This window comes from Ictidomys tridecemlineatus, chromosome 9 (assembly GCF_052094955.1).
Source record: "Ictidomys tridecemlineatus isolate mIctTri1 chromosome 9, mIctTri1.hap1, whole genome shotgun sequence".
NCBI lineage: Eukaryota > Metazoa > Chordata > Mammalia > Rodentia > Sciuridae > Ictidomys > Ictidomys tridecemlineatus.
In genome coordinates this window covers 128,667,077-128,689,033 of record NC_135485.1, presented here as the reverse complement: position 1 = coordinate 128,689,033, position 21,957 = coordinate 128,667,077, and the positions used below count along the sequence as shown (strand labels likewise).

Genomic DNA, 21,957 nt, shown 5'->3' with positions numbered 1-21,957 from the left:
GATGGGATATATTATAATGTAAAAATATCCCATGTTACCAGACTTTTCAAATTTAAAATTATTAAAAAGTTATGATGACTAAAATTTGAAAATGTATTTTTGCAAGTGTAAACAAATACCTTTGGGGTATATTCCCATGAGTGGAATTCTTGGGTCAGAAAACATATATATTTTTTTATATTGGTAACTTGCCTCCCAGTAAATGAGCTTTATGCTCCGACAGCGAGTTTGTTTTCTATATTTTAACACTTGCTTTAGAAATGATCTGTTTTCCAGTTTGATATATGAAGATATTCCCATTTTCTTTATTTTATTTTATTTGGTGATTGGTGAGGCTGAACAACTTCTGTTTATTTAGTTTCACATCTTTTTCATGAATTATAGTTGACTTTCATTATTTGTGGTAGCTGTGTTTTATACAGTTGTCACAAACCCTGAATTAACCAATACAGACTCACTGCTCCCAGGAGACTAGAAGGTTAGGTCACCATGAGCCTCCAGTCAACTGGTTAATACATAGCTTTGTGTTTGTGTGTGTTTCAGTTTAAAGACACTTTACTTCATACTTGTTGTGACTTAACATTGAACTTGTGGCCAAAACACTGTAATAAAGCCAAATTAACACACCTCTTTTCTCTGTGGGCATGTCATCGTCTTCTTGAAAACAATCAAATCACCAAAAAAAATTTTTTTTAAAGTGCAGACAGTATGGTTGTAAATAGACTGCAGAGAGCAGGCTCGATTACAGTAGGACTGTTCCAACAAGGAGACCTTCCTTGTTCACCTTATTTGACCTCAGCTGGGAAGGTGCATGTCAGGTGACTCAAATTTTTTGGCCACTCTGCCGCATGTCCACAGATGACCGCAAAAGTGCTAAGTATTAACCGTGGGGTTACACATAAATTTTAGCTAGTAGGTGAATTCATAAATATGGAATCTGTGAATAATGAAGACAGTATATTTCCTTTGCCCATTTTTCTACTAGTGTTTTGTATAAACCATTTACACGTTGAGAAAGTCTTTTGCCTAGCCTAGTTTATAAAGATTTCCCTCAGTTTTTGTCTTGCCATTTTACTGTTGTCATCTGTTATTACGGTGGCTTTGGACAGCAGTTATCAAGGTGCCTTTTGAATGGAGGGGGTGCGGGGTGGCAGTGAAGAAGGCATTTCAACAGGTTTCTAGCACTGGGAAAGTCGTTGGTATTTATTCCTAACTCTTCTTTTTACAGGCACACCAGGTTTGGGGTTTTGGTGATCTTTCCCGGGCACCTCCAAATTCCAGAAAAATATGTAAGTCCCATTCTAATCTAGCATTTTGAATCTTTTGTCTTGATTTTAATCATGATCTTCATCTGATATTTTTATGCCTCCCACAGTCTAAGGCTATTCGAGGCCCTTTGCCTGTTGATTTCCTGCCTCTGTCACTCATCCTATTGGTCCATTGTATGTCTCCTAACAATAAGGAAGACAGAATGAAGAAATGACAGGAGGGAGAGACCCAACACAAACATTTGTCACTCAGCTAGGGGGGAAGAAAAGCATAGATCTGCAGAGGATGGGGGCAGAGGAGGGGTGAGAATGGGAGGGTGTGGGATTATTGGTAAGAAAGTATTTGGGGGACATCGATTTCATTTATTCCTCCTGCAGCCGACCGCTCACCACCCGCTCTAACACATTGGATGTCTCCTTACCCTAGGTGTGAAACCTAAAAAAGTTTACTTTGACATCCTGGAGCATTGCAATCGTGGAAGGAAAAACTTCCCAGAGATCGTAAGATTCTTTTCTCCTTGTCCTTCAGCAGTGGATCTCTGGGGGAAGTGGGCTTCTGGGTGTCTCCATGTGGCATTGAGAATGGCAGCACGTGCACCTGAAGCCAGTCTAATGCAGATCCTCTGGTGTGTAACCAGGGGGGAAGGGAGCTATTCTGATAAGTAGGCAGTCTTCCCAAAGGTGCCACCAACAGTTCCTTTCATGGATCTTTCCAGTTGTTTAGGAAATAAGGCTCAAAGAGGCACTCAGGGATAGGAATTTCCATTGTATTGACCAAATTCTCATCAGCAGTATAAGGGAACTGTTGGATTCTGCCTCTTGTGATAAAGGCAGTAAGTTCTCCGATTTTCCTCTCGTGGGGAACCATCATGGGTGCCCAGGAACCTGGGCCTACCCTCCTCAAGTACCTGTCCTCCACCCAGTATCTGTTGCCCCTGCTCTGCCTGACAGGGTCCTTCCAACAGGGGCTCTGGCTTTCCTGATCACACTTTATCAAAGAGAGTGTTAAAACAAGATCCCTTTTATGTCTTAGAGTCCTGGCAGAGTCCTAGGGAATAAGCTGAAAGAAATAATAAAAAGCAGTTTCTGCACATGCCCTACTAACTTCATTTATCACAGAAGTTAACACTATTTTTGTTATTCTATGATTTTTGTTAAGATTTCTCCCCTCAGACTCATCTTAATTATGTTTGCAATACCATGGGTCTTGAGAACTAATTATGTGTACTAGGGGGCAAAAAAAATCTGACCATGCAAATAAAAAGGTGTCCAAATACCATCTAACATTATCACAAGAACCAGCAAATATATAAAGACACATATATATGTGTATATATATATGTATTTTATATATACTGCTGGTCTATGAGCACCAGTGAGGAAATCTGATAAATGTGGCTGAAGGGACAGGGTTGGATGGCTCACCTTAGTTCCCAGACAACCAGTTTATTTTAATGGCAGGCTTTTAGAAAAACGATCTTTCTGCTTTAGGACCAGGATACCTTTCCCTGGGAGCATTTCAAGCACAGAAAGGCAGGACCTGTGCGTGCTGTGTGTGGGGGTGGGGGGTGGGGGGAGTTATTTGGGGTCATTCGAAGCTGGACAATCCATGAAGAGTCACATGGTGTGGGCACTCAGGGGCCACCCCTCACTGTGGGGTTGGTGCCCACTTCTAGGGAGGACAGATGATTTCCTGAAAGTATATTTACTGCTAGATGACCTCCTGGGATTTGCTTGGGATAATCATTAACGACTGTTAAATAAATAAAACCTCTTGCTATATGGAGTTGTACAATGCCAAGAAATCCCATTGCCAGTCAGTGTCCTCTGCTGTTTTGGTGAACAGTTAGTTGTCTTCCTCTGCAACGTGCTTCCTTGACCCCTACCCTAAAGTAAATTTCTCATACTTGCAGTATCCTCTTTTAAGTCTACCATTCCTGACAAGTGAGTGACATTATACCCTGTTCTTGTTTTTGTGATGCAATAATAGGCTAAAAGGAGACACACACACACACACATAATCTTAATTTGGGGAGCTTATTTAAGGGAAACCTGGGACCTAGAATTTTGACTTTTTATTTATAAGACAGAGAAAAATCTTAGTATTTTTAAATAGGTGCTAATATTTTGGGGTAGAGGGAACAAACATGGGATGTAAAACTGTACACATTCCTGGGTTAGCAACAAGTAGGGATTGAAGGAAAATTCCAACCATCATTAGCAATATTCCTAACTTTCAAAAGTGTCTTCTTAGTGCTTAGCATCTTTGGTAACTGTCCTCTAAATTATTCATATTTCTGGGTCCTGACTTGAAGAAATTCATGATGTAAAATGGAAGATAGAGCGTTCACACCCAGAAATGTGGGCCTTAAGAAGTGGTGGTAGAGACAAGGGGTGGGAGGGTGTTTAGGATGTAAAGCCAAAGAATGATTATACAGCCTTTTCTTTTTTTCCTGCTTATTGATCTGGCCTTCCTGATTAGAGACACAGATATTTGAAATGAGAAGGTCAAAAAGGATGGAAGAAAATGCAGGGGTGGGAAACCCAACTCCTGCTCATGAATGATGTCTGACTTGAAAGAAGCAATTTAATTCCCAATTCTGTGGGAAAAGTGACCTTTGCTGGATGAGCGAGTGTTGACAATAAGGCCATTTTTCTCCAGCTTTACAAACAATGTGAATCTGAAAGCAAGATTTTGGGCTCCTCGGAAGACTCAGAAGGTGGTCAACACAGAGGTGGTCAACACAGAGGTGGTCAACACAGAGGTGGTCAACCCAGTGGTTATGGCCGGGGAAGGCTGCTGTCATTATTTGACTGACTTGGAAGATGAAGCCACAAAGCTGGAGGCCTGCAGTTTGGGTGATCAACGACTCTGAGGTACGAGGGGACCTGCAGTATCTGGACGTTGGCAGGTGGGCTTGCTCGGACTCTTCCCTGGGCTTCCACTGCCCCCACCCCTCCTTGCTGTTGTCGTGTGTGTTTTAATTGGCTGGAGACAAAAGTTATCATTATAAATAAGTGCTAAATTTTCCTTTAAAATAAGTTCCTGGAACCCAGATTCCTCTAGAACAACCAAACAAATGGTGATGTGGCCCTGGCGGTTGGGGGTTATAGCGTCAAAAAGCCAGTCCCCTGCCTCTGGGAGCCCAGGAGGGGCGCAGGGCCAAGAGAAAGGCCGCTTTGTATTCAGAGCATGGCACAGTAGAGTGGGCGCCTGCCACCGCCAGGTCTTCCTCGCGCCAGCCGCCACCAGGAGGCAAATGGACTCCGCCTGGGGCTCGGGAAGGGGCGACCCGGCCGCGGTGGAAGCGGCTGTCGCCGCCTTTCACGCCTGACTCTCTCGGGAGCCCCAGGCCCGCAGCCCCGCCCACCTCCCACCCCGTCGCGATCCTGCCCCGGCTGCGTCCCCCCCGGGCCCTACGTTCCTCCTCCTCCCTGCAGGGTCCTCCTCCTCCTTGGGCATCCAGCGGCCCCTGCTCCCCGGCCCCGCCCACGGCCCTCCCCCGGCTGCAGCCACACCCCACTCCCCGGCCCCGCCCACGGTCCCCGGCCCCGCCCACAGTCCTCCTCCTGCTGCAGCCCCACCCCGCTCCCCGGCCCCGCCCACGGTCCCCGGCCCCGCCCACAGTCCTCCTCCTGCTGCAGCCCCACCCCGCTCCCCGGCCCCGCCCACGGTCCCCGGCCCCGCCCACGGCCCTCCCCCGACTGCAACCACACCCCGCTCCCCGGCCCCGCCCACGGTCCCTGGCCCCGCCCACAGTCCTCCTCCTGCTGCAGCCCCACCCCGCTCCCCGGCCCCGCCCACGGCCCCCGGCCCCGCCCACAGTCCTCCTCCTGCTGCAGCCCCACCCCGCTCCCCGGCCCCGCCCACTGTCCCCGGCCCCGCCCACTGTTCCCGGTCCCGCCCACAGTCCACCTCCTGCTGCAGCCCCACCCCGCTCCCGGCCCCGCCCACGGCCCTCCTCCTCCCGGCAGGATCTTCCTCCTCTGCTGTCCAACTGCTCCAACTCCCCTGAGCCGCCCAGAGCCTCCTCCTTGCTGGATCCTCCTCCTCCTCCTCCCGCAGGTCACCCTCCTCCCTCTGCTGTCCGCACGTGGCCCGCCAGTTTCTCCTGGGCTCCATGGTCCTTCCCCGCCCGGGCCGAGCGCGCTGGAGGGAGGGACTAGGAGTGGCGGAGGCGGTGCTGGGACCCCCGGGCGCGGGAAGGGGCCAGCCGCCGCCGTCCGGGGCAGCTTGGGGCCCCGCAGCTGCTGCCTTGAGGAGAGGCAGAGCAGGGTCTGGTTTTTGAAAGCGGCCACCTCCTCCTTCCCCTTTTCCTCCACGGCCCTCCCCCGCCGCCTGCTCCCACTCACTCCCATTTACTAAGCTTTGCCCTGCAATTTATAATTGCTGTTGAATCGAAAAGATAATTAAAAGTCTCATCACCACCCCTAAACCCCTCTTAGTGATTATTTTTGTCCTTTAGCCCCAGGTTGGGCTAAATAACATTCCCTAGGAGCCATCTGGTCTGATTCCCGGGAACTTTTCATATGGTTTCCATTAAGCTCGCCAAAACCCTGCATTTGAAAATGCGGCCCTGGAGCCGCTCCGGAACCTCCAGGATTTCTGCCCTGGCCAGTCTGGTTGAGAATCTCAGCAGAGGGAGGCGAAGGCCTCTGCTTAAGTTCCAAGTTTAGTACCTAAGGCTCCTGATCTGAGGCTGTAATGGCTGTGCCTGCCTCAGGACTCCATGGAAATTTCGGTTCTCCATAGTAATGGTTATCATTCATTTGGCAGCATTTGTTTTCCATTGTATGAAAGACTTAGCTTGTTAGAATTGTTTTGATTCTAAAATTTAGTGTTAACGGCTTTACAGATGAATTTGCAGAAATAACCTGACCACAGAAATTCCGTGTGACCAGAAGCGTTGGTATGGTGGGGTCTATACCTCCTTCCCATGCTTTTGCCCCATTCCTCTAACCCCCATAGGAAAAACAAATGTTATCTTGTGCAAAAATATTCTCTCACCCGTGGACTAGGGTTTGTAGTCCAAGCAAAAAAAGGCTGTAACAGGCAGGTTCATGGAATCAGAGTGCTAATCTCTGGAAAGTTCCTTTGAATTTATCAAAGATAAATCTTCGAGATTATGGAGGAGACTCAGAAAGTGGAGGGGCATAGAGAAGGTTGCATGGCTGTGTCAAGTACTAACTCTGAGTCATGCAGCGGAGTTTAGGATGTGGGTGGGGAGGAGACCCTGACACCAAGTGCTCTCTCAAACACAGCAGAAAGGATTTGGGTCAAGGTGAATTCATTGGTGGCAGGCACTCCTCACATCCTCTCTCTCTTCTGCCTGTCATCTGCGGTTTCCTCTGTCCTGCTTTGCCTGGCCTGTTTGGGGAGTTCTAGCCCTTTTTCCCCTCTTCCTAACCTAGGTTTCACTCTTTTCCTTTTTTTCACTTTGCTTTCCTCCCTATTCTCCTAACCGTTCCCCTCCCTGCCTTGACCGTGTGATTTTATTTGGGTTTTTAAAATGAAACCGGGTGCTACATAAAACAAAGGCAAAGTAATAACAAGGAAAGACTATCCAACGCCTAAGGAATGTGCTGAGTTTTATGACTCAAGCTGCCCTGGCAAAGAACTGGGACTGACATGGAGAGGTGGGTGGCACAGAGCACAGACCATACATGGCAGCCCTGGTCTCCCCAGATAGGATGGTCAAGGCATCCTGTGACTCACTTCTCAAAAACCAGAGACTCTTGTTCCATGTGTGACAAGACTTCCTGGAGGCTGGAGCCAAAAGGTCATCAACTTTTCCCTGTGGGGCCAGATCCCTGTGACGGAGCAGGGGCCACTCTAGGGGAAGAGCCAGGCAAAAGGCCATCTCTGGGAAAGAAGCAGGCTTGATGGACTTGGGCAAGGGCTTTCGGTGCATTTGGGAGATGAATAACGTGTAAGCTGCAAAGTGACATGAAAATTAGCATGTATTGTATTGGAGACAATGGCTTGGGAGTTCGTGGTGGCAAGAATTGTTGAAGTGCCTGGAGGAGGGGAGTGGAGGAGTGCTCCCTAGCTCTGGGGGACCCAGGGGTGTTTGCTCTGTGCAGCATGAAGCAGAGAAAGAATGCCTCAGAGCCTGGTGGGGCTTCTGGGGTGCCATTCCCAATGCCATGGAGGGGCACCGGAGAGCTCAGGCACACATCCTCACATTCTGAGAATTCTTTTCAAATAAGCATAGGAATGGGGTGAGGTGTACATTTTTTTCTGTTACTAAGAGACAGACAAGAGCACTAAGGAGAACGTGTCTCCTAGCAGGGGTGGTGGGAGGGGTCTGAATTGCTCTGGTGACAAGGATCTGTCTGTGCTCCCTTCATTACACAGGACAGGGTGGCACTAAGGGGACTCATAGTCCTCCTTCTGGTGTCCGCCACCTCCGAGAAGGCTGTCACTTTTGGAAGGAGAATGAACCTTGACTGGCATAAATGAGATCTCCTCGTGTGGCAGCCTCATGGAACGGGGACTTGTTTTTCCTTTCCTTCTTTTTTTTCTTTTCCTTTCCATGAAATACCCACCGGAAAGCTATGGTGGCTATTCTATAATTGCAGGAAAAGCTCTGCTTAACTTTTTCATGAAAGTCTATGTACCTGGAAAAACACAAGTCCTTCAGGGCCCATGACTTCATAAATATTTATAGCGTGGACAGGCGTCACTCTGGTTCTGAGGGAGAATGGGCTCATTCAGGTTTATTTATGATGTGACACTTGGGTGAGTGACGTCCGTCATCTGGGTCGGCCCTACACTCTGTTCCACTGAAGCATGTTTATGGAGTGATCAGGCCGGCAAATATTTGCTATATTTAGGCTCTCTCCTCTCTGAACCCCCTCTTAAGTCCCCAAACCAGCAAAAAGCCAAGTTTATGGTCTAGGGGAGATCGGAACCCTCATGACAAGGCACAGGGGCTTGAGCGCATGCTGTGGAAGCACATGACAATCAGAAGGCAATTAGAGTGGGAATGCGGACTTCCTAGAGCCCTCTCCTATGAAGATGGTGGTGTTGCCTGGGCTTAGCAGGTGAGGGCGTGAGGGGTTTTGACAGGTGACGAGCTGGGCCCTGAGCGATGAATGCAGATGGATGCTGATGGAACTTTTTCCTTTCAGGGAGTTTCTCTGCACAGTATCTGCCAAGTCTTGGTCGGTGGCTCTGTGACCTCATTAGGGTCAAGGTCTCTAGTGTCCTGAGGCTTTCCCCTCTCAGCCACACCTGGCCCTGGGCCGGGGGAAGCAGCTGTCCTTCGTCAGCTGTGGAGGAGGGAGGGAGGGACTCCTCTGGCTTCCTGGTGTCACAGCTGCACATACCCCGGCCTGGGCATCTAGACCCACTCCAGGATGCAGTCTTTGCCTCTGATCGGCTGGTCCACCTATTGTTTATCCCAGGAAGGGCTAGGTCTTGGCACAGGGGCATGAAGCGTGGCCAGCGTTTTATTTTTAGAGATAGGAAAATGTCTGCTTTTTGGCAAGTGCTCTTTTTCTGGCACACACCAGGGATGGTGTAAAAAAGCTCAAGTGAGAGATTCCCGGCCTTAAATTCATGGCCTATGACATAGGCAACAGCACCACGGGTTTCTCAACAGAAGCCTTTGTGGAGCCTGAAATATTTCATCAGATGGCCTCCTGGGCAGAGCAGTGGCCCTCCTGCTACTCGCTGGTGGCAAAAGTCCTCAAACCCTGTATCTTGGCAGCTTGTGAGTCTCTTTCAAGTGCATCAGCTGGTCAGAAATACTGTTCTTACCTCCTTTCACCTCTTCATCTGTCAATCCATAATTCCAGTTCAACTTGGAAGGGAGAGACAGTCTTCTCCACTCCATGTTCATCACTCCTCCTGATATCATCATCATCAGGACTCAGTGGAAGGCAGCCAGGTTCCACGGCAAGAATCAGTGATTAGACTCAGGAATTGCATTTCCAAGTCACATTGGAATTAATATTTTTCCTAACATGGTTCCTTTTTAAAGCATGCTTTGTAGGTCCTGTAATTCTGGCTAATGAAAATCTATCTCGTCAGCATTTGTTAACTGTAATGACAAGTTATGCAAAGGTAAAATAAAAAGCAGTAGAAGTAGAAAACTAAGTTGTGTTTTCCAACATTCCTCTCTCCCCAACCTTTGAGAAAAATTACTTTCCTATTATAAAAACTAAGCCACAAATGAACACCTTCTCCTTTACTGCTTATAGCCCAAGATTATCTTTTGGGTTCATTTTTCTTCTTGCTGGAGTACATCCTGTGGTAGGTTTTCTTTTGTTCTTTCTCCCTTCTCTACCAGAGCGTATGTAATAAATTTTCCTGAGGGCTTGTGTGAGAATTTATTTTGATCTCTTTCTGAGTGTTAGTTGGCCTTGTTATAGAACCCCAAGTTTGAAATGTGAGCATTTCTAAGCTGTTGTTTCATTGTTTTCTTGAAACTGCTGGGTTAGAGGAGCAGTCTCATGTTATTCTGAACCTCACCACTTTGTGGGGAATCTCTCTGAATCTTATTGCACTTTGCAGGATTATCTTTTTCATCTTGGTGTTCTGGGTTTTCTTTTGACATTGCTGTGTGTGAATTTATTTTTCAAGTTGATTTCCCTTGGAACTGATGGGCTCTTTCAATCTGAGGGCTCAGGTCTTTTATTGGTTCAGATGTGGGGTGGAAAGAAGAAACTAGAAAGATTAAAACTGATGTGTATAACAAAGGGCTGAGGAAGAGATAGGAGGACTGTGTGCTTGAGTGTAGGGAGGAATTTCAGGGCGTTATAGAGAAAGGGAGAAGAGTAAGGCTTCAAGGGATTCTTGCTTAGTTTGGTAAGAAATAAAGTATCTAACGAAGATTTTTAAGATCTCTGGAAGTACATTGAAAATGTATTCCCCTCTTTGGTGTTTCATGGAGGAATAAGACTTCAGTTGCTTTTAAATATATATATATATATATATATATATATATATATATATATATATATATATATATATATATATTTGTGAAATTATTATTTTTCTGTGATTTATGCCAAGACTGAACCCTAAGACTGCCTTGGGTTAACATGAGTTATATAAATAATTTATTATTAATGGTTAAGCGACTGTCTTTCTCTCTCTTTTCTCTTCCCTCCCCTCGCCTTATCCAGGCTGCATGTTCTTTTTTTAATGTGATGAAGAAATGGAATCAGATGCATTAAAGTCCCACAGTTTCTGGAACTCTCTCTCTCTCTCTTACTCATTTGTCACCTACCTACTACATATTCTCTTAGATGGCTAAGAGTTATAAGAAGCATCGACAAGTAATTTGTTCACTCACTCAGTAATCGAATTCGTTACCAGATGAGTTGTCCTAAACCAATGATAGATTTGAGCAGGAAAGACTGTACAGTGGCCAAGCTTAGGGCAGGCCAGGACTCAGCCTGGGCTCGGGCACCTGAAGTCCTGCTCCCGTCTCCAGAAGTTTAGTATTGGAGGCTGGGGCTCTAGAATATTAAACACTAGGTTTCCCCTTTGAGGGTGGTGAGTGGCCTCCAGGGGCAGGATTTGAGAAAGGCTCAAACACAAACATGTCAACCAGCAGTAGTGTCTCTGAGCAAACAAAGGCACAAGATGCAAACAAAATCCAGTCTGGCTTCTTTCCACTTTGAAGTGTAAATATTGAATTGTTTTTTTATCACCTTTTTGAAAAGTACTAAAATTAGGTGTCAAACTTTTCCAAGTGTAAGGAATATGGGAATAATCATCGAGGGTCCGTATTCTCCTAGGAGATTGTGTTGTTTCTTCTGTTCCTAATACACGCATTAAAGGGTTTGATGGGATGAGACAGTAACCATATGCAGCCTGTGTAATCTGAATTACTCACTTCCCTAACAGGTAATTAGGCACCTAGTGGCTGCAGCCCAAACACCCTTGACCAATACTGTGCTCCTTTGTGTCAGATGCTGCTGTTTACACTAGAACTTGAGGCGTGGGTAGCCCCTGCTTGAGTTAAGTAGGACACAGTGTCTACTGCTCCGACTGTTTGAAGTTTAATGTGGCCTTCTTCAGATGACTCCATGCTTAGTGACTGAACTTGAGTGGGCTGATGGTCTTGGGGAGGGCCAAGATGGGAATGAAATCACAAGGGCTAAAAAGACTGTCAGAGAATTTGTTCTCTAGATTCTCTGGGTTCACCCCTTGGAGGTGGTGGGTAACAGAGAAAGGGGATTTAGAAAGACTCAACACAGGACTGCTACATCAATAGCATCTCTAGGTAAATAAAGGCAGAGCTACAAACAAAATCAAGTTCAGGGTCCACTGACGATGGAGGGCAGCCGGGCAAAAAGGGTCCAGTTGGATTCTCAGGGGGTCAGGCCATCACTTCAGGTGGCCACAGCATTTCTTCTTTTTCATTCTTCAGGAATGCAGCATTTGCTCTGCTTCGTACAAAACTGGTGCTCTAGAGAGGGAGATGTTTTCCAAATTACAATTATCTCTAAATGTGACAGTGTGCAGTGTTTGAAGCTGCATTTAAAAAACAAAAAAAGAATCTTGCTTTTACATTGTGATTTTGGGAGACTATAATTCTCTCTTGGAGTTAATCAATAATTAATCATAGCTGCTCACATATCAGATTTCCCACACTCCCCTTCACCCTGTCTCCATCCTTTATGTTAAACAATTCACAGTTTGTGTGCCAATACCCTTCTGGGCTAATGTGCCCAAGGGGAAAGAATCCGTTTTTAAAGAGAGGGATTCTGAAATAATATCCACCCCCTTGCTTTGAAAATTAAAATTTTTTGCAAAACAGCATTTGTCAAAGCAGGCCCACCTCTAGAGAGCATGTGACAAATATCTAGCAGATGTCACTCCTGCAAAGCACTCCCCTCAAAACCCTTGAATTTTCACTTCTTCTGGATTTGCCTTGTTCATGGAAGAGCCCGCCACGGTGACATCCACGCTCTGCTTCTCAAAGTGTGGTCTGTGAGGCTTCGCCAGATGGTCTCCTGCAGTATAAATGCTTTCAATATGATAATGTTTACATTTGTGTTTCTGGCATGAATTAATAATTTTCTCATGATATTTAATGAAAAACAGACTCTTTAGAGCTTTCTCATTTCTAGCTCACACAACCGACTTCTATTCCTAGTAGATTAGGTTCTCTTTTTCCTGTTGGTGAGGTGGCAGCAAGTGGGGGAACGGTGACCGGGCCTGGAAGCTGAAGTGGAGAGCAGCCTAGAAGGATTTGAGATCCATTGTCATGAAAGTTGGGTTTGCAGTGCCTCAGAAAGAGACAGGGTGACATGGTCCCCGGACTCCCACATGAGCAACCTCTTTTAGGCTTTCAGATTTCCCTCCTAAAAACTCTAGTTCTCAGGGACTGGAGGCTGAATCTGGACTCTCTGACCATCATGTTTTTGGAGGACCATGATATTCCCTTCTAAATCTTTGTTTTTTTCTAGACTGGAATCCTTCTGGCCACAGCCACAGGATAAGGGGGCAGGGTGACTTGCCTTATTTTGTATTTTATTGAGAGACAGGGTCTCACGGAGTTGCTTAGCACCTCATCATTGCTGAGGCTGGCTTTGAACTCGCGATCCTCCTGCCTCAGCCTTCCCAGCTGCTGGGATTGCAGGCGTGCACCCACCACGTCCCACTCTTGCCTGTACTCTGGTGTTTAGGAGGGGTGGTACTACATTTTACCCCCACACCCCTGTTTCCCAAGATGTCTTTGGCTATCAGACACTGGTCCGTGGAGGCAGGAATAAGTCTCCATAAGTAAGGGTGGTGTTAGAATGAACTGCCCAAACTGCAGAGAGACTGATGCAAACCTGGTGTGGAATGTGGCTGGAGATTCTAACACCAGCCATTTACTTTTCTCCTATTGGAGGAATTTGAAGTAGGAAATGGGAGAAAGTTAGAAGGGAAAGGAAGATTTGGTGTCTTTTGGCAAGAGCTAAGTAAGCATGAATTTATTCACTACCTACCTTCATGCAAGGGGAGATTTTTCTCCTCACCAGCTTCTTACTGCTAGCCATTCTCTCTCTCTTTTTCTTTTTTTTTTTGGTACCAGGGATTGAACTCAGGGTGCTTAACCCCTGAGCCACATCCCCACCCTGTTTTCTATTTTATTTAGAGACAGGGTCTTGCTAAGTTGCCGAGGCTGGCTTTGAACTTACCATCTTCCTGCCTCAGCCTCCTGAGCTACTAGGATTACAGGTGTGTGCCACTGCACCGGGCTCAGACCATTCTTTAACCTGGTGGCATTTGGTTTTCATTCCCAACCTGTCATTGAAGTGACGTCCTCAGAGGTCACCAAGGCCTCTCTCATTGGCAAAGGCTGTGAGATTCGACCTCACCCTACTCAGGCTTGGGTGCCATTTCCCAATACAGTCTCTCTCTCTCCCTGGCTTCTGTGTGCTGGCCCGTGACTCCTCTGATTGCTTCCTCTCTTTCTCCAGCATTGCTGCTCCTCCTTCCCCTTTAAAGTCGGCATCTCCCAAGGTTCTGCCTTTGGTTCCTTGGTCGTTGTCTTTACAGCTGCTGCCACGGTGCCACCACCTCTCCACTGTCTACAGATATCCTCTTCACATCTGAAAGTCGGATCATGACTTTTCTTCTAAACTCTGGGATGAATTTTTTCCCCCCAATATTCCCTGCACAAGACTGTCCTGTTCAGGCAGGAAACTACTGACACTCCTGGGGAGGATGCCCAAGACCTTCCTTAGGATGTTAAGAGGGGAAAAGACACAATAGCCATAAATATTTGGCAGACTGAATAGTCAGGACTCTGTTGGTGAGGTGGCACCTAGTGGTTCACAGTCTAACGAGAGGGAGGAAGAAGAAAGGAGCAGAAGGACAAAGATGACCCCAATTTTCACATCTGGGGGTAACTTAGAGGACAGATGTGCCCTTTTTGGAGCAAAGGAATATGTGGTAAGGGGTTGATCTGAGGGATTAGTGAGTCTCAGTTTAGGACACGAGAGACATCCCAGTTTCTCCAGTTTTTCTTTTTTCTTTTTTGTTCTGCCTTTTCAGTCTTCCTTTCTTACTGCTGCCAGAACGATCTTCTTAAAACAGAACCAATAACGTCATTCTCCTCAACACTTCCCGTTAGCGCTCACTGACCAGAGGAGATTCAGGAGAAACGGGAGAGTTCAGTGTCTTTGACAAGGGACTCGAAGCCTGCCGCTCGCTGGTTTCATTGGCATCTTCCAGCACAACGGAATCCACTGAGCAATTTCTCACCTTCTTGCCTTTGCGCAAGCTGTTCCCTCAATCTGGAATGCCCTCCCCGCTTCCCTCCTTACAAAACCCTACTTGTGCCTTAGACCGTGTTTTGCAAGTTAGAACCACTAGCCGTCTATTCAATAATCCCACAGCGATTCATGGTGTTTGTCCGGGTGTTACAGTGCATCTACTCACACATGCATTTCTTCAGTTGACTGGTAGTTTCTCAAAGCCAGGAACTGTATTTTACCTAGTTCCACTTCTTAGCAGTTGCTGGCACATGACTTGACACATATTTGTTGTTCGTGAATAATCCATGAAAAGGAGAGGGAGACATGGGTACAGGTTAGAGCAGGTGAGGTGTCTGGGGAGAGAGAACTGGTTGATAGAGTAGGTTTGGACTTGTTTTCGACTATGTTTGTCTGGGATGGAAACTTTGGGTTGTGAAGAACCAGGTCTGAGAATACTAATGAGGGAGGCAATGGATTATGGGTAAGTCGTGTCTAAGTGCAGAATCCTCCAATCCACAGGCAGACAAGCCAAACTGTAAAGTCCTTCATCAGCAGGAAATTATTATTCTGCTCATTTAAAAAGATACATGGCCTCTTCGTGTAACCAAGACTCCAGCGTATTTAGCTCTTGCGGCTGCTCCGTTTGTTGTCCGAGGCCATAAAGAGATGGGCCCATGACTAATAGCGTGGTGATGCCCCATGGTCATGCCCATTTATTTAGTTGCAGGAAAGATGGGCAAGGGGGTGCTCTGATTAATGAGATTTCTTTGACCCTTAATTATTCTTTTCATACGTTAGGCTCTTTCATCAGCCTGTTTTTATTTTCGACAGCACAAGGGAAAAATGAAAAATGTTGTCTTTTAATAGGAATCCTAGAATGATAAAGCCGGTGGCCTTCCTTCTGGATGTACATACACATACACATTGATTATGTTTATGTCTATGTGTCTATGTGTATGTGTTCGTGTGTAGTTCTTTTGTTTTTGTTTTTGTTTATTTTGTATCACTTTTTTGGTACCAGGGATTGAACCCAGGGACACTTAACCACTGAGCCACATCTCCGTTTATTTTTTTATTTTGAGACAGGGTCTCACTAAGTTGCTGAGAGCCTGGCTAAGTGGCTGAGGCTGGCTTTGAACTTGCAATTCTCCTACCTCAGCCTCTGGAGCCGCTAGGACCATAGGTGTGTGCCAGCAAGCCTGGCTCATGTGTGTGTCCTATGTATCTATGGGACCATCCATCAGTCCACACTATTCCAATCTTTTATTAGTAAAATGACTACTAGTGTTTTTTTTTTTTTTTTTGTATCAGGATTGAACTCAAGGACACTCAGCCACTGAGTCACATCCCCAGCTGTATTTTGTATTCTATTTAGAGACAGAGAGCAACTCACTGAGTTGCTTAGCACCTCACTTTTGCTGACGCTGGCTTTGAACTTGGGATCCTCCTGCCTCAGCCTCTGCAGCAGCTGGGATTACAGGCGTGCGCCACAATGCCCAGCAGGACTACTAGTTTTGTGTGTTAAAAATGGAAAGAACTGCCAGGTTTGGAAATGCACACCTGTAATCCCAGCACCTCGGGAAGCTAAGTCAGGAAGATGACTAGTTCAAAGCCAGTCTCAGCAACTTAGACTTGTTGTTGTGGTTATTCTGTCTCAGAATAACCACAACAACAACAACAACAACAAAGGCTGGGGATGTGGCTCAGTGGTTAAGCATCCTTGGTTTCAATCTGTGCTTTTAAAAAAAGAAAGGAACAATAGAGATATCCTGAATATTTAAATTTTTGATTAGCTGTTAGGGCAGCCCAGGGAATTCTTGAGGGAATTCTGTGCACACAGAAAATGCCAGGCAAATGTAACCATTTTATTTTTAGCTCCCAACCCCTTTGTTGGACTCCCATTCATAGTAAGTTGGGACCTACAGGAGCCACCTGGGTGCCTAGACTTGGGCTCGAGGCTGGTCCCAGGGTCTGGGGCTGGCTTCTCCCCCTTAGCCCTGTTTGGGTCCTCCTGGGTCAAGGAAGCTGCAGGAGCCAGCCCATGTCCCTGTCAAGTGCTTTCCCATTGGAGAAATCAACGCAGACCAGGGCTGGGGGTAGAGCTCGGCGGTAGAGCCCTCGTCCAGCACGCACAAGGCTCTGGGTTCTATCCCACCATCAAAAACACCAACCCAAACCAAATCCCAAACAAACAAAAAACAAAACAAAACAAAACAAAAACCCCAAGAAGAGACCCTGCTCTGCAGATTCCAGGGCTTTCATCTGCTTCCCATGGGCCAGCTCCGTCATTCCCTAGCATCACATCCCTGCACTGATTCCGCCAACTCCACCAGTCCCTCTCAGAGGTAGGAGCACAGGAAAGGAGCTTTGAGCTAATTCAAGGGATTCAGTGGGCAGCCCACACTGGCCTAGAGGGAAATTGATAAATAGAGCCATTGTATTGGACACTGTTGCTAACTGAGCTTGCAACCCTCTGTGGTCAGGTGTAACTGCAATGCCTCACCTTTACCCAGCAGCCAGCTCTCCCACGTGGTTTCTTGGCTGCCTCTAGGACCTCCTCAACCATTGGTCAGGCAAAGCTAGAAGTGCAAGAGCACGGATGCCCTCTGGGTTACTCAGACCCCTTCCTTTCCCTACCCTTGGGCTGCGGATTCTGAGATACATCTACACGGTCCTCATGGGGACCCTCAGAGGGACTGCATCCAGTTGCCCGTAGCAATGACTAGCTCACTAACGCACCCTGGGACTGCCTTTCCTCTTGTCTCTCCTGTTTCACTCTTTTTAATATCCCACTTTTTTTTTGTTCTCAAAATTGCTTCCGAAAATAAATGCTTGCACGTAATCTCTATTCTCAGGGTTCTGTGTTTTTGTTTTTTTTTTTTTTGTTTTTTTTTGCAGGGGTCGAGGGGTGGGGATCAGGAAAGAGATAGATGGTTAAAGATAAATGAATGATGACAGTTGGTAGAGATAGACAAATAGGTAGGTAGATTCACCTAGTGAGGCTAGATTCAATAGAGACAAATAGGTACACAGACAAACAGATAATTTCCCATTCATCTGAAGTACCTGGGAACTAACTTTCCTAATGTTCTCCAAGTTCTTGGGGGTGAGTCTTTCTTTTTTAAGCAAGGGGCAGAATAAGAATGTTTCACATGTTATCTCCTGATGTCAAAATGAAGATGATCTCCTCAGACCTGCTAAATCATTTACTCTTCTACAGAAGGGTGGATTTAAAGGTGGCAGGCAGAGAACTCAGTGGTCACAATTGTCCCAGTCACGTGGAGGAGGCTGGAAGAAGTGGGGTGGTGGGAAATGGAGGGGGCAGAGTTAGAGAGATGAAGTTGGTGTAGGGCAAGGCGTCTCTACTCCCATCTGGCTGGCTCCTAACTCATTAAATTAGATGAAGTACCCACAGGTTGGTAAAATATGTTTAAGCCGCCCTCAAGATGACTCAGGCAATCCAACCATGGTGACTTAGCTTTAATAAGAAGAAAATTTTAGACCTCCCAAACTCTGAAGTGGGCAGGAAAATATTTTTAGTCTTTTTTTTTTTTTTTTTTTCTTTTTTCCCTCCTCTGAGCCGGTGGTGGCTTAAAAATGTTGAGGTACCATTTTTGTTCTAATTGTCTTATAAGAATTTTTGCCTTGCAATGACTTCTACTTCAAAAGTGAACTTTTTTTTTCTTATTTATGAAGTCATAGAAATGTGGTTTATTATAGGTTGGGAAATGGTCTTAGAGATTATCTAGTTCACCCTCTCTTTTTATGAGGTGCTTAAAGATAGGTCGTCACCAGGGCTGAGTTTGTGGCTCAGTGGTAGAGCGCTTGCCTAGCACCTGTGAGACACTGGGTTCTATTCTCAGTAACACATCAAGAGAAATAAATAAAAAATAAAGGTATTGGGTCTGTCTACAACTAAAAATACTAAAAAACCCCTCATTTGTGTCTGAGCCATGCTTTACCTCCATGGTATGTCCTTTATGGTTGGAAAACATTATACATAATCAGGTATTCTCAGTAAACAGGGTGGACAACCATGGGAATTAATTTTGAAGTAGGGGGAATTAATTTTGAAGTGTGAATCAAAGAAGATGCTCTGCTTCAAGTCTACAATTGTATTGAAAACCCTTATTGGGCTGGGGATGTGGCTCAAGCAGTAGCGCGCTCGCCTGGCATGCGAGCAGCCCGGGTTGGATCCTCAGCACCACATACAAACAAAGATGTTGTGTCTGCCGAGAACTAAAAAAATAATAAATATTAAAATTCTCTATCTCCCTCTCTCACTCTCTCTTTAAAAAAAAACAAAAACAAAAAAAACCCTTATTGATGCTTACCTTAACCATTTTGAAAAGGAATCTTTTCAAAAAAGGGGACAGAGCAATTGTTTTCTTTCTCTTTTATGGCCACTACCAGTGTGAGCAGATTTTTGTATTGTCTTGTTTTGCAGATCCAACTCTAAAGGAAGAATTATGAATGAGAGATCTACTACCTCATGAAAAAGAAGAGGTCTTGATGAATAACCCGAGATCACCCAGACCTGGGAAAAGGGGAAGGTTGGGGTCCTTCAGTCCCCAGGAGTCACCACATTTCACTTACTCGAGGGCCTGCCTGTTTGGTGAATTGGAATTATTCACCAAATAAATCACATTCTGTGTGGGACTCTCGTACTGTGAGGGATGGCATAAGAAAAGATGTCGATGGGGTAGCCTGCATGTTTGATTGACCGCTCCTTGGGATGTGGCTTGAGCCTACTCGAGGGCCCCTCTGTATCTGGTGATTTGACTCACTGGTTCTAAGCTGTGGTTGGAAGAACTTCAGTTTCACTTGCTCTGCCTCCTCCTGGAGGCATGAATGAAATCCTTCAGGGGCTGACCCCTTCCTCCCCTCCTCCTGCTCTCACACGCACAGCTTCTCTGGACTCTCCTTCCCACCATGGCCTGAAAAGCAGTGGGAGGGCCTGGTCTCTGTGTTTCAGCAACTAATGAGGTACACGTCCTCCCCTTCACACCGTCCACATTGTCCACCAGGTTCCCCGTGGCCATGGGCAGAGTTGTAACGTGAGGCTTCTGACCTGGGCAAGGAGTCGAAACTGCTCTGCAGACCTTGATATTTCTCCTCTCCTTATTTCCCCGTGACCAAAGATAATGGCTGTTAAACAATGAGAGATGTTTTGTTGGTGGTCACCAAATGAATGATCAGCCACAGACATCGTATAAGCACGCCCAGAGTCTTGCTTGACCTTGAATATAGTTATGTAGCCTGACAATACAAAGGGTATCTAGGATCTGGAATTAGAATTCAAAGGCCAGGTGTCTGGCCTAAAGATGCCTGATCCATAACTAAAGAAACACGGGGTCCCTTCTCTCACCAGTGGCTCTGTTTTCTGATTGTTCCTCGGGGTCACTGGAAGCCCATTTCAGGGGAAATGGCATCCAAACTGATGATTATTTTCTTCATATTGCAGGTCACCTAACCAGAGGGAGCATGTGATGTAGCTATGAGTATAAGAAAAGAAGTGTTTGTTAAAAGTGAGAAGCCACTCATGCTTGTATTCATTACCAAAATCAAAGGAGTCTGGCTCATATTAATATTTCCCATAAGTGCTGGCCACCCCAAAACAAAATTAGTGCTTGAACCCGATAAAAAGAAAACGTTTCAACCCTCTAAAAAAAAATAGTTATTGAATGAGAAAAAGAAGGAGAAAATAGCGTCTGATTAGTGACTGGTCATTTGCAAAGTGATTTCTCCTACATTATCTCATTTTTAAAAAAGTAAATTTGATCACTTTAAATGTTAGCGTGAAGTGGTTCACAATCTCTTGAAATAAGTAAAGGACATTATATTTATAAGCATGCAAGTTGTGAACCAGGCCAAACATTCTCATCTGCTGCTTTATATATTTTTATCAATCATCACAGACTCATGGGGAAGATCTCAAATGGATACAGCTTTAAAATGGATTTTAAGAGATTTTTTTTTTTTAAACTTATCAGTGTGCTTTTCATGTCTTTCTCTCCTCCCCCAACACTTTTGAAATTTCTTTTTGGTCTCAGTTTCTCTGGTACCTTCCCTTGAATGGTGAACTATGATTATTTGCATTTTGGGTAGATTATTATTTAGCTTGCAAAACAGCATTTCCCTTCATTAAAATCTCTTACTTGCTCAGCTTAAGATAAATGGAATTATTCATCTGTCTCCCCCCGCCCCCCCCCTTTGGCTACGGGTCAATAAAATAATGTTAAGCAGGAGAGGGGATGGTTGCTGAACGCTTTTAAATGTCACTAAATAATTTCAGGAAGGAGCTGGCTGCCACTGTCCTGAATGATGGATATGCTCCCAACCTTAACAGACATTAATGACTTACACAGTAACAGTTTGCATTATAACCACAGCTGTTCAAAACTTGCATTTTGTAATAGCTATAAACAGGAGTGGGCATTTCCAAAATGTGATAACACACTGAAAAGTGAAAAAACAGAACAAAAGAAGACAAACAAAACCCTGAGACTTCACCAGGAGCCAAGAGTGGCAACCAAGACAGCAAAAGAAACCAGAGTATAGCCAACCTTTTTTTTTTTTTAATTAGAGTATATTATACTTTCAAACTGGATACACTAGAAATTGGCAATGCAACATAAGATGCAAAGGAATATACCAGTTACTGTCAAAATGACCCTGTACAGCCTTGTAATGCAAAAAGCTTTATACAATACAAATTTTCAGTAATGTACACAAACCTTGACAGTATGATCATCCGAACATAATATGAGGAGTTAAAAAAAAAAAAAAGGATAGAAGAAAGTGCTGAGAACCTAACTGCAATGCTATATGGAAAAATAAGCTTGCTTTCATGGAAGAATGCATAGAGAAAACAGAGTTGAAGTTAGTTGGTAGGTGAATTTCTCAAAGATGTTAGTGTTTTACGCGGAAAGGATATCTACGGAATACATCCTTCCCTGAGTATCAAACTGCAAACCAAATTCAGGGGTACATATTATCTAGGTGGAGTCTGAAAAATGCTGTAGATTTTTTTCTTTATTAATAACAATAATAATATAAAAAGTCAAACAAACTCCAAACACACCTTTTCTCACTCAGAAAACTTTTTTTTTTTTTATATAATTTACCAGAAAGATTGATGACTCTTTCCAAAGTGCTAAAAAAGTCGCCCAATTATATTAAGCATTACTAAGTCATTCAAATACAAGTTCAGTGGCAAGCAGTGAAATGCATGGCATTTGAGCAGTAAATGTCCCCTTCGGTCACTCCTCTCCATCTTGAAAGTTTCCACCCTAGAACCTCTTATTGCACAAGCAGCAAGCTGTACAACCCAGGGCGCTAATCGTCAGGGCCACCCTCTCAGGTTTTGAACCTGCCGGTGCGTAAGTGTGAGTCACCTTTCCTGGCAGCCCCCATGACGTCACCGTGGCCCTCTTTGCTGTCATCACTGAACTTGTAGTTTTGAAAACACATTATCAGC

General features: G+C 45.3%; 1 non-coding gene across 1 annotated transcript; it reads left to right on the top strand.

The window, feature by feature from the left end:
- The first annotated feature begins 1,004 nt into the window (after window positions 1–1,004).
- Window positions 1,005–20,642, top strand: LOC106144956 (uncharacterized). The gene is made up of 5 exons (XR_013426140.1): window positions 1,005–1,120; window positions 1,229–1,289; window positions 1,696–1,769; window positions 3,931–4,145; window positions 18,925–20,642. It is a non-coding gene; the product is annotated as an uncharacterized LOC106144956 (transcript).
- Window positions 20,643–21,957: the final 1,315 nt, after the last annotated feature.